The 16,904-nt window shown below is 41.4% G+C and overlaps 1 long non-coding RNA gene across 1 annotated transcript; it reads left to right on the plus strand.

The window, feature by feature from the left end:
• The first annotated feature begins 163 nt into the window (after positions 1 to 163).
• LOC111157585 lies at positions 164 to 16,770 on the plus strand. The gene is made up of 3 exons (XR_002641309.1): positions 164 to 272; positions 7,649 to 7,784; positions 16,110 to 16,770. It is a non-coding gene; the product is annotated as an uncharacterized LOC111157585 (long non-coding RNA).
• Positions 16,771 to 16,904: the final 134 nt, after the last annotated feature.

The following is a 16,904-nucleotide window of genomic DNA, read 5'->3' on the forward strand; positions in this document are numbered from 1 at the left end:
TCCCAGCAGCCCCCAGCCGGCCGCCTCTGAGCGTGCGCACGCGCGGCGCCCCTGCTGCCTGCTCCCGCCCCTTGGCCCCCTGGGTACCTCTGCGGGAACCCCTGGCCCGCCTGCGCGCGCGCCTTGTCCAGGGGCCTTCCGCCCCCTTTCCTCCACGGTCCAATCAGATCGGGCGAGGGGAGCTGAGCCCCGGGAACGCGCTGGCTGCGGGCCTCAGGGTTCAAGCGCTCGCCCCGCGGCTCAGTGAAGCTTTCGTTCAGCTGCAAGTAACGGTCGGTCGGAATTGAGAGCCTTTCCCCTAGGGACGGTGGGATGGTGTCCAGTTTTTCGGGCTCTTAGCCCCTGGGCTTCAATCTTCTTCCCTCCCCTCCTGCCCTTCAGAATAGTGACGAGCTAGGCCTTCTGTCAGCCCTTCACTGTGGGGCTCTTGACGCGAGCCCTTACTGTCCAGGTGACAGCGGTGGCGACAGGGACGTTGGGGTCGTTATTATAAAGCCGCCCTGGCCCGGAATTGGCAGGAAGAACCGCTGCGGTTGGTGCTGGTCGCCGGGCCTCCTGCAGCGTTGAGGGCTCGCCAGGCGCTCCCAGGAGGAGAGTGGGTGCCTGGTGGTGGATAGAGAAGTGAGTCGGAAGTTAGAACCCTGGCGCGGCGCCCTTCCCTCGCCACCGGCTGACTCGCGGGGTGCCTCTTCTCGCCTCCCCGCCGCGGCAGAAGCTCTGCCTGCGGTTCTGGAAGGTGTGGAGACGCGTGTAGCGCTGAGACGACGCTGTCTGCACCTGAGCTCTGGGCGATGGGAGGCGTCTCACTCTTACTGCAGGTGTCGTGGCGACGCAAGGAGATGAGGGGCGCAGAGGCCGCTCAACTAGGTAGATGGGACCCGCTCACCTTCCTCTGCCCCTCCTCCCACACCGTAACGCGAAGAGGAGAGGAAGTCCATCGTAGGTTTTTTGAGAGTATCAAGAGGTGGTGGGTGTGAAAGGGCTTTCCAAAATGTGGATTCCTGTACAAGTCCGAGATCTTCCTTGTCGGTCCGGTCGGCAAGACAGAACGCACGCGAAGCAGCCAGTCAATAACCTCACAAAATGTTTTGTTTTGTTCCCCGCCCCCGCAATGCAAAATAGAGTGATGCAACCGAATAGTAACTGTTGACCAGGCTCAGAAAGGGACACGCTAACCCAAGAGAGCAGCCTGGAAGAAGCTAAGTTTGACCCAGGTCATAAAGGTAGTGAACTAAATATAGTTTATGGTCTCAGCTGAGTCATTGACTTATCAAAGCAGTAAATCAGATCCATTTAGACTATTGATCTAAGACTATGAGGACATTTTAGTTTCCCAGAACTTAAAGGGGAAATTAAATAATATTGTCACTTTAAAATATAATTTGGACAGGGCGGGGTGGGGGTGCCTGGGTGGCTCAGTCAGGTAAGTGTGGGATACTTGATTTCCGCTCAGGTCAGGATCTCATGATCCAGCCCCTGCCACAGTGGGCGTGGAGCCTGCCTAGAATTCTCTCTCTCTGTCCCTCCTCCCTTCCCTTTCTAAAAAAAAAATTACAAAAATAAATAAAATATGATTTGGATGATTATCAGGCTCTGAGGATTGCGGTATTTACCCAAAATGTGAAGAGTTGAGTTACCTACTCTATTATCACAGAAACCTCTGTCCCTAATACCTAACTTTTCCAGGGTAAACACTAGGCAGAATGACAAGTGGACAATTACACTGTGCTTCCCTTGCACTTCTTTCTCTCTGCAAGAGAATTTAATCATTATTAAAGTATAAATGATTAATAAAACTGAGGTCGCTCCTGGGAGATTACATTTTTACAGTTAAAATTTAAGTCGTAATCCACAGCAGTGGTTAAAAACCACCACATAAACCAACCAAGATGGAGGGAAGCTCGTTGGGTTGTTGTGAGTCCACTAGAACCTTGTAAAACTACCAGTATAGATAGTCATGTATTTTTTGTAAGGCTGACACCATCATTTCTTACTGCCTCGGTTTTCAAACTTGTAAAAGTGAATAGCACAACTTGGTGCTCACCCACCACTAGATCTGAAATGAAAATATTATGATCATGATGAAATGGCTTCTACAGAGAATTCTCTCTTGATTTGGAGTACTGTGGTATGGCAGAAGGAGTCTCAAGAACTCAGGCCCACTTCATTTTATAGACTGAATCCACTCAGGTCTTTTTTCCTGTTCTGTGAAATCTCATTCTCAGATTATTAAAATGAAACCATTTCTAGATGTTATTTTGATTGACTAATGTCTTAAAATGATGAGTCCTTGGAGCCTTCAGGCAATAACTTTCTTTTAATCAAACAAATTCTTAATGCAGCCTTTATCAGTTATCCAGTTTCTTAGATCACTGTTTTCCTCTGGTTGGTTACACACAGACAGCCTTCTGCATTATTGAAAAACTAGAAATTAGGTGTGATATTGCATGCTTAACAAGAGGGGGCATTCAAAAAGTAAGGGCCAGAAAGAAGCAAGCTGTACACCAGAAACATGAAAGCAAAAAATAAATTATTTATAGACATTGAAGTTGAAAGGGATCCCAATCCAACTTTCTATCCATCACATGAATCTGCCTCCTAGCATAGGCATAATAATAGTTTTCGTCATTGAGTTGTTGACCACTCTTCTCAGTGCTTCTATGTAAATTCACTTAAATGACGAATTACTTGGTGTAAGGTCCACATATTTTCCTATGTTCCATCATATTTTTATGAATGTATTGCATTATCCTGGCATTTTGAAATGAGCTGGACAGTTAACAGCTTTATATAGATTATCACCCAATGTAAATTATTTTGCTTTTCTATTCTCAATTTCTTACTGTTCTTTGACTTTCCTGGAACAATTACCTGGGCTATTCTTGGTTTTCCTTTCTGTGCCCCAATGGCTTTCTTAACCTTTTGTGATAGAACTAAGGTTTTTTGGCAGGTGTTGTTTTTGTTTTTGTTTTTTTTTAGGATTTTATTTGTCAGAGCAAGAGAGAGCACAAGCAGGGAGAGAGGCAGGTAGAGGGAAAAGCAGGCTCCCTACTGAGCAAGGAGCCCGATGCAGTACTTGATTCCAGGACCCTGGAATCATGACTTGAGCTGAAGGCAGACACTTAACCAACTGAGCCACCAGGTACCCCTTGACACAAGTTTTTAGCACATATCTCATTCCTCCCAATAATCCAATGAAGCAAGTACTGTTATCCCCATATTCGTATGAGGAAACTGATACATAGAGAAGTTAAAGAATTTATCCAAGGGCCCACAGCCCTTAAAGAGCAGATCCTGGTATAAAACACGTTTTTGTTTTTGTTTTTTTTTCTCACTCTAGGGCCTTAGTTCTCAACCACCAAATTCTGAGAGAAAAAAGCAGTTCCTGACATCAAGAGGCTGACCTGGTGCTATCAGCCAGGTCTTGGTGTTGCCAGGAGCTGGCCTGGCATAGCTAGGCCTTGATGTCTCCTATGGAACATAAACAGTTTCAGAGAACGTCAACATCAGAAAAGGCCACTGCATAATCATGATGGATCAGGACAAAAATAAGACTACTCCATAACCATTTCTGGACATAGAAACATGAACCTTTCCAAGCCACCAAATAGAAAACACAAACTGAAAATATCAAATAATGTGAGTGACTTACTTCTTTACCAGTTAACAGCTTTAGCCTCGTGCTAGTCTTTCCTCTTTCTACAAAAGATTTCTTAAGATACTCAACCATAGACTTACCACTGCTTCCTGACAGCATACAGTTTAAAGCAAAGTTCCCCAAATGAGCTAACACAAATCCAAATCTTAATCTTAAGTCCTTCCTCTTACTGAGATGCCTCACTGCTCCCCATAGTGTGTGCTTTCCCTCACTGAAATGAGTAATAAGGTGGTGCCTCGGTGGGTTAAGCCTCTGCCTTCAGCTCAGGTCATGATCTCAAGGTCCTGGGATCAAGTCCCACATTGGGAATCTCTGCTCAGCAGGGAGCCTGCTTCCTCCTCTCTCTGCCTGCCTGCCTCACTGCCTGCTTGTGATCTCTCTCTGTCAGATGAATAAATAAAATCTTAAAAGAAAAAAAAAATGAGTAATAAGTGTACGTTGTTAAACCACTGATGTGTTCCTGGTGATCCCTGGCTAGAGAGCACTGATAGTTCTTTCTGGACTGTCCTATACAATGCATACCTACAGAGCAGAAAGCACGCTACTTACACATCTCTTGCCAAAGAAAGTGGGAACTCTTCTCCCATCACTAGCCATAAGATTGTCACACCAAAGCTAAACGCTGTCCTTCATTTTTGTAGATTCTATATAGAGTGTTTGATAGATGGAATCTTACTGAAAGACAATGAAAAGAAAAGAAAATGTTGGAATAATTGAACATTATTTTGCAAGAAGAAATGAACAACCTGTCAACCCATAGTACTTGCTTCATTAGATTATTGGGAGGAATGAGATATGCACTAAAAACAAAATAACTGAAAATGGATCTAAACACTTTTAGAAGAAAACGAGAAAATCTTTGTGACCCTAGGTTAGGCAAAAAATTTCTGACACCACCCAAAGTTCCATTAAAAGATTAATTTAGAATAATGTCTGCTCTTTGGATGTCAGTGTTTAGAAAATGAAAAATAACATACTGAGAGAAAATATTTGCAAAACATATCTGATAAATGACTGTATCCAGAATATATGAAGAACTCCTACAACTCAATAAAAAGACAAGTAATAAACCAGTTTTTAAAACATTGGGGTACTTGGGGCACCTGGGTGGCTCAGTTAAGCATATGACTTCAGCTTAGTTCATGATCTCAAGTTCTGGAGATTGAGCCTTATGTCGGGCTCCCCACTCAGCAGGGAGTGTCCCTGCTCCATCTGCTCCTCCCCCTGCCTTCATGCTCTCTCAAATAAATAAAATCTTTTTAAAAAACTGGGGTAGTTGAATGATCACCACAGGAGATAAACGGATGGCAAAAGAAATCATCATTAGTCATTAGGGAAATGCAAATCACATTGAAATATTACTCTTTGGTCAAAATAAAAATAATTCCAGGGGTGCCTGGGTGGCTCAGTGGGTTAAGCCTCTGCCTTTGGCTCAGGTCATGATCTCAGGGTCCTGGGATCAAGCCTTGCATCAGGCTCTCAGCTCAGCAGGGAGCCTGCTTCCCCCTCTCTGCCTGCCTCTCTGCCTACTTGTGATCTCTCTCTGTCAAATAAATAAATAAGATCTTTAAAAAATAATAATAATTCCAAGTGCTGTTGAGGTTATGGAGCAACTAGAACTCCCAGACGTTGTGGGTGGGACTGTAGAAAATAGTAGAGTGACACTTGAGTAAAATTTGGTAGGTTTTTTTTTTTTTCTAAGATTTTGTTTATTTATTTGATAGATTTAGAGAGAGCACAAGTAGGCAGAGCAGCAGGGAGAGGGAGAAGCAGGCTCTCTGCCAAGCAGGGAGCCTGATGGGGCTTGATTGCAATCATGACTGGGCCAAAGGCAGCTGCTTAACCGACTGAGCCACCCAGGTGCCCCAATCAGGCAGTTTCTTATAAAGTTAAACATAAGCTTACTATATGACCCAGCAATACCATTCCTAGATATTTACCCAAGAGAAATGAAAACATGTTTACACAAAAACTTGGATGCACTTTTTATAATAGCCAAAGACTGGAAACAATCCAAGTGCCTTTTAATTGGTGAATGGATAAGCAAATAATAGTTTGTATATACAATGGAATCTATTCACAATAAAAGGAACAAACTACTGATATAACAACATAAATTAATCTCAAGTGTATTCTTCCAAGTGAAAGATGCAAATTCAAATATCTATATACTGGTGTTTCCATGTATATGACATTCTGTAAAAGCCAAAACTATATGGAAAGAAAACAGATTAGTGATTGCATGGGAGTTGGGAAGTGTTGACTATAGAGGGGCTTGAGGGACTTTTTGGGGTGAAGGAACTTTTCGGTATCTTGAATGTGATGTGGGTTACACATTGTATCTTTCAAAACTCAAGAGTTTTGGGGCACCTGGGTGGCTCAGTTATGCACTTGCCTTCGACTCATGATCCCAGGGTCCTGGGATTGAGCCCCACAGCAGGCTCCTTGCTCAGCAGGGAGCTTGCTTCTCCCTCTCCCTCTGCCTGCCACTCCCCCTGCTTTTGCTCTCTCTCTCTCTCTCTCTCTCTCTCTGTCAAATAAATAAATAAATAAATAAATAAATAAATAAAATCTTCAAAAAAATCACCCTCATAGAGTTTTGAAGAAATCTTAGAAGCAATTTTATTGCATGTCAATTATATTTCAATAAGCCTTATTTTAGAAAAATGTTGAAATGGAAGAAAAGTTGAGATGGGGTAGGGCCACAGGGCACTATGAATACAAAGACAACAGTAGCCTACCTGATAATTAAATTCTAAATCTTAAAAAGATAAATTATTAGTGCATAACCCACATTATGAAACAACTTGTCCTTTTTTTCTTGTAAAGTAAGTTCATAGTACGTTGAAATGTTTTTGTAGAGGGGTGCCTGGGTGGCTTAGTCAGTTAAGCATCTGTCTTGATTTTGGCTCAGGTCATAATCTCAGGGTCCTGGAATCAAGCCCTGTGTCAGGCTCCCCACTCAGTGGGGAGTCTGCTTGTCTTCCTCTCCCTCTGTCCCTCCCCCATGCTTGTGCTCAAGCTCTCTTTCTCTCATATAAATAAATCTTTAAAAAAGGGGGGGGAACTATTTGGTTTATAATAGAGTAACTTAAAACTGCAGTTTAAAGTCACTACCAACTAATTATGAATCAGAAATTAAGATAAAACATCTCTGAAACTAAGAACTGTGGGAAAATATATTTGGATTTCAAAAACTCTGATTTACAGCTTTGCAGGAACATGTTTATTGCAAAATGAGTTTCCTATTGCTGTACTGTAGAGGTAAAGGCATTTGAGAGCCTACCAGGGCCAATAGTGGTCAAGTAGGCAAAATTAGGTAAAAACATAGAAGCAAATTGAGCATCTTTAACTTGGCTTGTGTTACTGATAGGATGTTCATGAAGTGGGCATGCTATGAAATGCTCCCCTTTAGGAGCATATGTGGCTGCTCTCCTTTGGACCTAGGAAAAGGGAATAAAGATGAGAATATTTGCTTATCCATTCACCAATTAAAAGGTACTTAGATTATTTCCATTTGGGGGCTATTATAAATTGTGTGTCCAGGTTTTTTTTTTTTTTTTAAGATTTTATTTATTTATTTGACAGAGAGAGAGAGAGAGAGAGAGATCACAAGTAGGCAGAGAGAGGAGGAAGCAGGCTCCCCGCTGAGCAGAGAGCCCGATGCGGGCCTCGATCCCAGGACCCTGAGATCATGACCTGAGCCGAAGGCAGAGGCTTTAACCCACTGAGCCACCCAGGCGCCCTGTGTCCAGGTTTTTGTGTAAACATCCTTTCATTTCTCTTGGGTAAGTATCTCATTTAAGGAAGATTTCAAATGTGCTAATACTTTTATAACCTCTAATATGTTATGTAGAGATCTAGCAGAGATACAGGTGGATTAATCTGAGATTAATTTCTCAGTCCATGCTAATGGCCTATCCTGGATGTCACCCACTAGTGCCCAGAAGGCCTCCTTTTAATGGACTTTCTCATTTCTCTTTTCTACAGTGGCAGTGGTGGCCAGGGTCTTCACTCTGCTTAAGTCCTCCAGGCGCCTTCTAAGAAGCAGTTAAAGAAGGCTGCACAGTACCTGGAAACCTTCCAGTTTCACTTGTAGAATTCAGCCTCACTCATAGTTCCCTTGGTGAGTATGAAACTTCTATCAGATTGCCATAGAGCTGTCTGCTTAAAGGGTCTCGATGTGCCAGGTTGGTTTATCCACCAACTCTTCCAGCATCAGTAGCTACTGTTGACTTTGCTTTCCTGAAGTATCTTGACAGCTATTCGAGAAATTTTTCCTGAAGGAGAAAAATTTTGGAGTCAAGCATTTCATATCCAGTATGTCTTTGGGGTCAACCAGTTGTACTTCCATATCTTTCATAAAGTCATTTTTAATTTGTGTATTCCTAGTTAGGGATTCCGTATCATCAGATTTCCCTGGTACCACTTCTTTCTGCTCAGCTATAGTGAATTTTAAAGAAAAATCTCCTTCTGACTTAGCCCCATTTTTTTTATCCCTGAATTCAAGTTCCTCTTTGGCATTTGTCGGTTCCTTTTCCTGTTCTGCAGTTCTGTCTGAGTCTCCTAACCCAGAGCTGGGACAGAGCGTCTATAATTGCTTAAAGATTCTTTTATTTCTTCTGTCAATTGATCTTCTTTTCTTCTTTCAGCCACTGAAGGTTTGTCTGGCTCTTCTCTCCTTATATGACTTAGAATTTTTTCAAGCCCAGTGTAGTCTGCATTTTTTTGCAGTCTCCCCCCTAACCCCTCCATGGTCCGAAGAGACAGTGCAGGCTACAATGTCTACACTAAAGGTAGTGTTTTCTCTTCCCAATAGTTCCAAAAAGGGGGGAATTCAATTATTGAAAAGAAAATAACCAATTTTTTAAAAAGATTTTATTTGTTTATTTTAGAGAGAGAGAGAGGGAGAGCAAGTGAGGAGGGGTAGAGGGGGAGGGAGAGGGAGAAAGAATCTGAAGCAGACTCTATACCGAGTGCAGAACCCAATGCAGGGCTGGATCTCAGGATCCTGAGCTGAAACCAAGAGTCAGATGCTTAATCCACTGAGCTACCCAATCACCCCAGAAAACAATTTTAATAAAATTTATGGTAAGGTTGAAATAAAGTGGATACTTTCATAGGCTATTGCTCTATCTTGATCTTAGTGAAGAACCATTTTATTGTAGGAAATTGGTTTTTAGAAAGGGATCATTTTGTTGTGAGAAAGAGAAACCCATTTGAGCTAGAGTCAAACAGAGGTGGAATTGGGAAGATGATTGTGTAGACATCTTATGGAAGGCAAGGACAGTAAGTGTAACCAGATCTCATGAAGGTCTATAACCCTGAACTGGTAGGCTCTCTATCTATGATTGAGGAAGATAATAAAAGTTATCTTTCCATATCCCTTACCAGATTAGCTTCAAACCAGCTTTCCTGCTGTAATTATTGAGACTCAGGTCTGCCTAGAGAAAACAACTTATTTAAAAACAACCCTGTTTAAATCTGGCTTCTACCCCTGGCTCCACCCTCTAGAGTAGTAGAATGCTAAGTGTCCTATAGCTTGATTCTGCTGCAGGCCCTGCTCTTCCTATGGGCTGTTTGGCTTTGGTTTCTCTTTGAATAGTTTCTCTCATTAGTTGAGGGAACTGCTGTAGCCTTTGTTTCTTGTAACCAGAAGAATCTAACCAAAACATTGGGCGTTTCTGGGACGCCTGGGTGGCTCAGTTGGTTGGGCAGCTGCCTTCAGCTCGGGTCATGATCCCAGCGTCCTGGGATCGAGTCCCACATCAGGCTCCTTGCTTGTCAGGGAGCCTGCTTCTCCCTCTGCCTCTGCCTGCCATTCTGTCTGCCTGTGCTTGCTCTCTCTCCCTCTCTTTCTCTGACAAATAAATAAATAAAATCTTTAAAAAAAAAAACAAAAAACATTGGGCGTTTCTTACATACCATCCGTGTGTTTAGCACTAGAAGATAGGTGATACAAATCTTATCCCTAGGTAGTTCGCTCTTAAGGCAAGACATAGGCACATCAAGCATTTGCAAATCATTGAAGAATAATACAAATAAATGTTAAATGAGTGGCCTGACAATGAGGACTGAATGAATACAGAAAAGAGAGATCTGGATGTGGTCTGCAGAGAGCTTCTAAGATAAGGAGGTGGGAGGAAGTTATTTCTTAGTAAGTATTAAGTGCCTACTTTCACAAGGACTTGAGCTGGATACTTTTAAGTAGGCAGAGTGGAATGATTACTATTTTCCATTCACATCCAGTATAAATATTAGACCCACAAAGGGAACTAGTAGTAAAAACTTCACCTTGGGACAAAGCACCCAAAATGGTAGCAGAGTTCACCTGACAGAGCCTTTTCAATGATAAAGAGTTAAATGGCAATGGGTGAAGTTGAGCAAGGTAAAGCTTTAAGAAAAATGCACAGTAGAGCAGCATAGGGTCTATATTGTCATCGGCAACAGTCAGGTTAAAAGAACCTGTATGTTTACCCTGGGACGGGGGCTTACTGAGTTAACATTTTCTATTTGACCCAGAGCACAGTATGGTTGTCTGGGATTTGTGTGAACTTCAGAAAGAGAGCCTCTCAATTAGGCCTGTGTTTGGGAGCTACTTCCCACCTATGAATTAGGCAATACTGTATGCATTATAAAGGGTATGGTTTCTCTTTTACAGCTGAAGAGAAAGAAAAACCTGAGAATATCTAGGATCTTAAATCCTCTATAACCAGGGAAGACAGATTTCTCCTAACATGAAATACTAATATCAAACAATATGCAAAGGCAAATGAATTCCAAGAGAGGAAACCCTGTTTTAGAGCAACTTTTGAAATCTGTCATATATACTCACATAGAATTTGAGGGAAATAACCACAAATCCTTCACCAAAGTGTGAAGGAGCCAACATTAATCTCTCCCTAGGTCTAAAACTGCCAAGCTAAAATTTGTTATCAAATTTTATGACTCCTTGACCTACTTTCCTTCTTTGCTTTGAGGGCACATCCTTACATGGGGTCTAATCATTTATTTGCCAAGAGATTAATTAGCTTTTCAGAGCCTCTGTGCTAGTTAATAGTCCCAAAATAGACCACTAGTCCCACAGCCTATTGCTTCTTAGGAAGATGGATTATAGGAGTGACAAAATTTGAGCAAGCTATATCTGTCAGTGCCTCTACGCTTATGAAAGATGTGACCTCCAACCCTTTCAGCTCAGTTGGTCTCTAGTGCGTTGCCTTAATTATGCTCCCCCTTCCTTCAAGATTCCTGGAGCCTTGAGTAGATAAACCTAAGTTTCAAGGTTATGTGACTAGCAATGTGATATGGTGAATCAAAGTCCAGGTGCTATAACCAGACTTGGGTTTTAATCATGACTCTGCTGCTTTGATCAGGTTACCTGTCTGGGCTTCTTTTCCCTGATCTCTAAAATGTAGACTGATAGTCCTCATCTCCTAAGATTGTGATGATGCTCAAGGAACAATGTGTTAAACTGCTTACCCACAGAGTAAATATTCTGTATATAGGAGCTGCTTGTATTGTGATAGAGTTGAAGGCACAGCATCTTCTGCCTTCAAGCTATTGAGGCTTGAGGGCGCATTGGATCCACTGGGGCTGTCAGAGCTTCAGGGGAGCTAAGAAACATGGATGTCTTTGACTAAATTGTTGATCAATGTAGCAGAATCTGAATTTTTCCCACTATACCCAAATGTGAAAACAGATAGCCCTCTATTCCTATAACTTGCCTTGATGCTCTGATTCCCTCTGGTGGCAGAGGAAAAATCACAAATTGCCAGCTATTATAGGTCTCTTTCCGTAATAAAGAGTCAACTTAGAGTCGACTTAGCCTCCTTAGGGATAAATGCTTAGTTTTTCAGGGTGGTCTTCCCCACCATACCCCTTCCCAAAGGGGCTGCGTGTTGTACATGATGACCTCATGGCAAGGTAGAAGAGGTGGCTGCTCTGTGAATGGGTTCTTGGGCTCTCTACTAGGTCTTCACTGGTGTTTTAGGCTCCATACAAATCTCATGTTCTAGTGCCTTCTCATCTTGACTTCTAAACAGTAAGTCGCAGGGCTCAGCTCAGGCTTCAGATATCTTAATCAAAAGTAACCCCCTAGGGGCACCTGGGTGGTTCAGTAAGCCTGTGCCTTCCGCTCAGTAATCTCAGGTCCTGGGATTGAGCCCCGCATTGGGCTCTCTGCTCAGCAGGAAGCCTGCTTCCCCCCCGCCCACCCCACCCGCCTGCCTCTCTGCCTTCTTGTGATCTCTGTCTGTCAAAGAAAGAAAGAAAGAGAAGTAAACCCCTAGATTGAGTAACTTCAGTTACTCCTCTAGTTCTTGTATCGTGGCTTTAAATATTATGTATATGCCAGTTACTCCTAAAGTAATATCTCTAGTCCAGACCTCTCCCTTGAACTCCAGGCCTGTATATATAAGTGCTTGTCTATAGAAGTCTGCAGTTAAGAAGTCTGCAAATAAGACTAGGCATGACTGAAAGCACAGTTAGGGGCATAGAGATTAGAAATGAGAAAAGAAAAGATGAAACAGAATAAAACAAAGACATTAAGAAAGCTAGAGCAAATGGCAAATAATGGAAGACAGGCAAAATACTTAATTCTCCCCTAAGAAGAAAAGCAGAACAGCAGAACATAAAAATACTTATAAGAAAATTTTAAAATATATTTTTTCTGGGAAAAAAACCCTGAAATCTACATTTTAACTGATACATAATAATTTAGGGAAAATTTGCTCAGTAATGCCCAACACAATATTTTATTAAAACCATTGGACATTAAAAGATAATATGACTTCAAGAAGAAAACAACATAAAATACTCATGATCTTGGGTTAGACAAAGTACAACACCAAAATCATTTAGACACAACACCAAAATCACTTCCAGAAGAGATAAAATTGATAAACTAGACGTCATCAAAATAAAACTTTTGCACTTCCTGATACACCATTGGAATAGAAAGACAAACCTCAGAGAAAATATTCGCAAATCTTGTATCTGATACAGGAGTTGTATCCAGAATATAGAAAGACCTTAATAATAAAAAGACAACACAATTAAAAAACCCAATGAGCAAAATATTTTATTTTTTTAATTTTTTAATTTTTTTAAATTTTTTAATTTTTTTAAATTTTTTAAATTTTTAAATTTTTTAATTTTTTAATTTTTTAATTTTTTTTAGCAAAATATTTTATTTTTTTTAAAGATTTTATTTATTTGACAGAGCGAGAGATCACAAGTAGGCAGGGAGGCAGGCAGAGAGAGAGAGGGGAAAACGGGCTCCCCGCTGAGGAGAGAGCCTGATGCGGGGCTCAATCCCAGGACCCTGAGATCATGACCTGAGCTAAAGGCAGAGGCTTAACCCATTGAGCCACCCAGGCGCCCTGAGCAAAATATTTTAATAAGCATTTTACCTGTAAAAGATATATGAATGACTAATAAATACCTGAAAAGATGTGTAAAATCACTAGTCATTAGGGAAATGAAAATCAAATCTATTGAGATACCACTTCACACCCGCAAAAATGGCTATTATTAAAAGATAGGCTACAATCTATGATGATTTTACTATAGTCCTAGAGAAATTAGAACCCTCAGACACTGCTGGTGGGGGTATAAAATGATACAACCATTTTGGAAAACAGTTTGGCAGTTTCTTAAAAAGGTAAACAAACTTACATATGACCTAGCATTTCCACTCCTAGGTATCTGCCCAAGAGAAATGAAAAGCAAATATTTTCACAGAGACTTGTACACAGAGGTTTCTAGGATTGGCAATAGCCTGTGTAGAAATGATCAAAATGTTCATCAGCTGGTGAATAGATAAAATATAGTAGTCAATTCTCATTATTCATGGGTTCTGCATACGCAGATTTCCCTGCTTGCTAAAACCTATTTGTAACCTCAAAAATCAGTAAGAATTTCCAGGCCATTCTTGGATATGCACATGTGCAGAGCAGCAGAAAATTTGAGTCACCCAACAAACATGTTCCCGCTGAGGTCAGATAAGGTGACACTCTGCCTTCTCTTTTCAGTCCTGTTCCTGTACCCAGTTGTCCTTTTGCAGTCTATTTAATGCCATTTTTTTCCCTTTTTTTTTTGGTGCTTTTTGTTGGTGATTTTGTTTAAAAAGGCATCTAAGCCTAGGGCTGAAGTGCTGGCTAGCATTCCTAAGCACAAGAAGGTTTTGATGTGCCTGTTGAGAAGAAGACGTGTTAGAGAAGCTTCATTCAGGCATAAGTTATAGTGCTGTTTGCCATGAGTTCAATGTTGTTGTTTTTTTAAGATTTTATTTTATTTATTTATTCGACAGAGAGAGAGAGCGAAAGAGCACAAGCCAGGAGACAGAGGGAGAGGGAGAAGCAGGCTCTCTGCTGAGCAGGAAGCCCAATGCAGGGCTCAATCCCAGGACCGTGGGATCATGACCTGAGCCAAAGGCAGCTGCTTAACCAGCTGAGCCACTTAGGCACCCCCATGAATTCAATGTTAATGAATCAACACTAAATAGTAAATATGGTGTCTTTAGACAGAAACACATACAAAACAAAGTTATATATTATTAGTTGATGAAAATGACACGTTGCAGGAACCTAACCCTGCATTTCCCCTAGGGTCAATAATTCAGTATTCGCTAAATTCAGTGTTTGGAATGATTTTGTAGGACATAACTACTAGGAATAATGAGAATAGGCTCTGTATCCATACAATGGAGTACTGTTCAGCAGTTAAAAAGGACCAAACCACTGATAGATGCAACAACATACATGAACCTCAAAGACATGCTGTATATGTAGGAAGAATGGGAAATTGAGACCCAAAGGAACATGCCAATTCATAATATACAATTAGATAATTTATTATTGAGCAAAAAAATACCACAATGTAGACAAGTTACTCACAAGTGGCTACAAAGCTACAGTGGATTTTTAGTTCTATTTATCTGGAATCAAAGCTACAGTTGTTATACAGCATTCTTTTTTTTTTTTTTTTTTTTTTTGGTCCTGTGAGGAGCCTGACGCAGGACTCGATCCCAGGACCCTGGGATCATGGCCTGAGCCAAAGGCAGTTGGTTAATGAACTGAGCCACCCAGGTGCCCTCCCCACCCATCTTATTTTTAAAAGATAAAGCAATTTTTTCAATTTGTATTACTCGATATATTGAGCTTACTCTGACATCATCTTTTTACAATTCTTTATCAGGCTTACTCTGAAGTCCTGATTTTCATAATCAATCAGACTTACTTTCATATTCTGTTCTTCATAACTTTTATCAGCACCTCCTCTGGCTGCTTCTGCTAGAGCATCTGGTACATATGATTCATTACATGCTTCAACATTCCTCAATAACATTTCCCACTTGTGAAAGAATCCAGATGCAAAAGACTACATATTACGTGATCTCATTTATGTGACTTTTCCAGAAAAGGCAAATCCCTTTGGATTTTTTTTTTCAAAGATTTTATTTTTGAGTAATCTCTATACCCAACCTTGGGCTCAAACCCACAAGCCTGAGATTGTGCTCTATCGACTGATCCATCCAGGTGCCCTGGCAAATCTCTTTTTAAAATTGGGATATAATTGGCATGTACTGTTGCGTTAGTTTTAGGTGTACAACATAATGTTTCAATAGATGTATAGACGGTGAAGTGATCACCACAAGAAGTTTAGTTAACATCCATCACCATACATGGTTACATTTCTTTCTTATGAAAACTTTTAAGACCCACTCTCTTAGCAACTTTCCAGTGTGCAGTACAGTATTGTGAAGCCTGCTGTACCTTAAATCACAGGACTTACTTGTAACTGGAGGTTTGTACCTTGCACCACCTTCATCCATTTCTCCTGCCCCCTCACGTACCACCTCTGGCAACGACTAATCTATTCTCTGTATCTGTGAGTGGCGTTTTGTAAAACACTTGTTTGTTTCTTTAGATTTCACATGTAAGTGAGATCATACGGTATTTGTCTTTTTCTTTATGACGTATTTCACTTATACTGCCCTCAAGTTGCACCCACATTGTTCCAAATGACAGAATTTCCCTTTTTATGGGCAGTTTTTCATTGTATATGTATGCCACATTTTCCTTATCCTTTGATGGACACTTAGGTTGTTTCTGTGTCTTGGCTATTGGAAATAATGCTATACTGAATAAATGGGGGTGCAGATATCTTTTTGATAGTGATTTTGTTTTCTTTGAATCCATAATGGGGTTGCTGAATCACATATTAGTTCTATTAATTTTTTGAAGAACTTCTATACTCTTTTCCATCGTGGCTGCACTAATTTATAGTCCCACTAACAGTGCCCAGGGGTTCCTTTTTTTCCGCATCATTGCCAATACTTGTTAGTTCTTGTCTTTTTGACAGTAGCCATTTTAGCAGGCATGAGGTGATTATCTCATTGTGGTTTTATTTGCATTTCCCTGATGATTAATGATATTGAGTGTCTTTTCAGGTACCTGTTGGCCGTCTGTATGCCTTATTTTTTGAAAAATGTCTCTTCAGATCTTCTGCCCATTTAAAAAACCAGGTTGTGCCTTTCTGCCTGTGGACACTGCCAGGTAAGCATTGTTAAAGTCTCCCCTCCCACCTCCATCATGTCTCAGTCAGAGTCTCCCACAGACCCTGAACAGCTGCGGAAGCTCTTCATCGAGGTTTGAGCTCGGCAACAACGTTGAGTCTGAGGAGCCATTATGAGCAATGGGAACACTTATGGACTGTGTGGTAATGACAGATCCAAAGACCAAGCACTCCAGAGGCTTTGGGTTTGTCACGTATGCCACTGTGGAGACGGTGGATGCAGCCATGAAGGCAGGGCCACACAAGGTGGATGGAAGAGTTGTGGAGCCAAAGAGGGCTCTCTCAAGAGAAGATTCTCAAAGACCTGGTGCCCACTTCACTCTGAAAAAGATTTTTGTCAGCATTAAAGAAGACACTGAAGAACATCATCTAAGAAATTATTCTGAACAGTATGGAAAAACTGACGTGACTGACATCATGACTGACTGAGGCAGTGGCAATAAGAGAGGCTTTGCTTTTATAACATTTGATGACCATGACTCTGTACCCAAGACTGTCATTCAGAAATACCACACTGTGGGGACGCCTGGGTGGCTCAGTTGGTTAAGCAGCTGCCTTCGGCTCAGGTCGTGATCCCGGCGTCCTGGGATCGAGTCCCACATCGGGCTCCTTGCTCATCAGGGAGCCTGCTTCTTCCTCTGCCTCTGCCTGCCATTCTGTCTGCCTGTGC

Source organism: Enhydra lutris, unplaced genomic scaffold (assembly GCF_002288905.1).
Source record: "Enhydra lutris kenyoni isolate GAN:26980312 unplaced genomic scaffold, ASM228890v2 scaffoldscaffold55, whole genome shotgun sequence".
Lineage (NCBI taxonomy): Eukaryota > Metazoa > Chordata > Mammalia > Carnivora > Mustelidae > Enhydra > Enhydra lutris.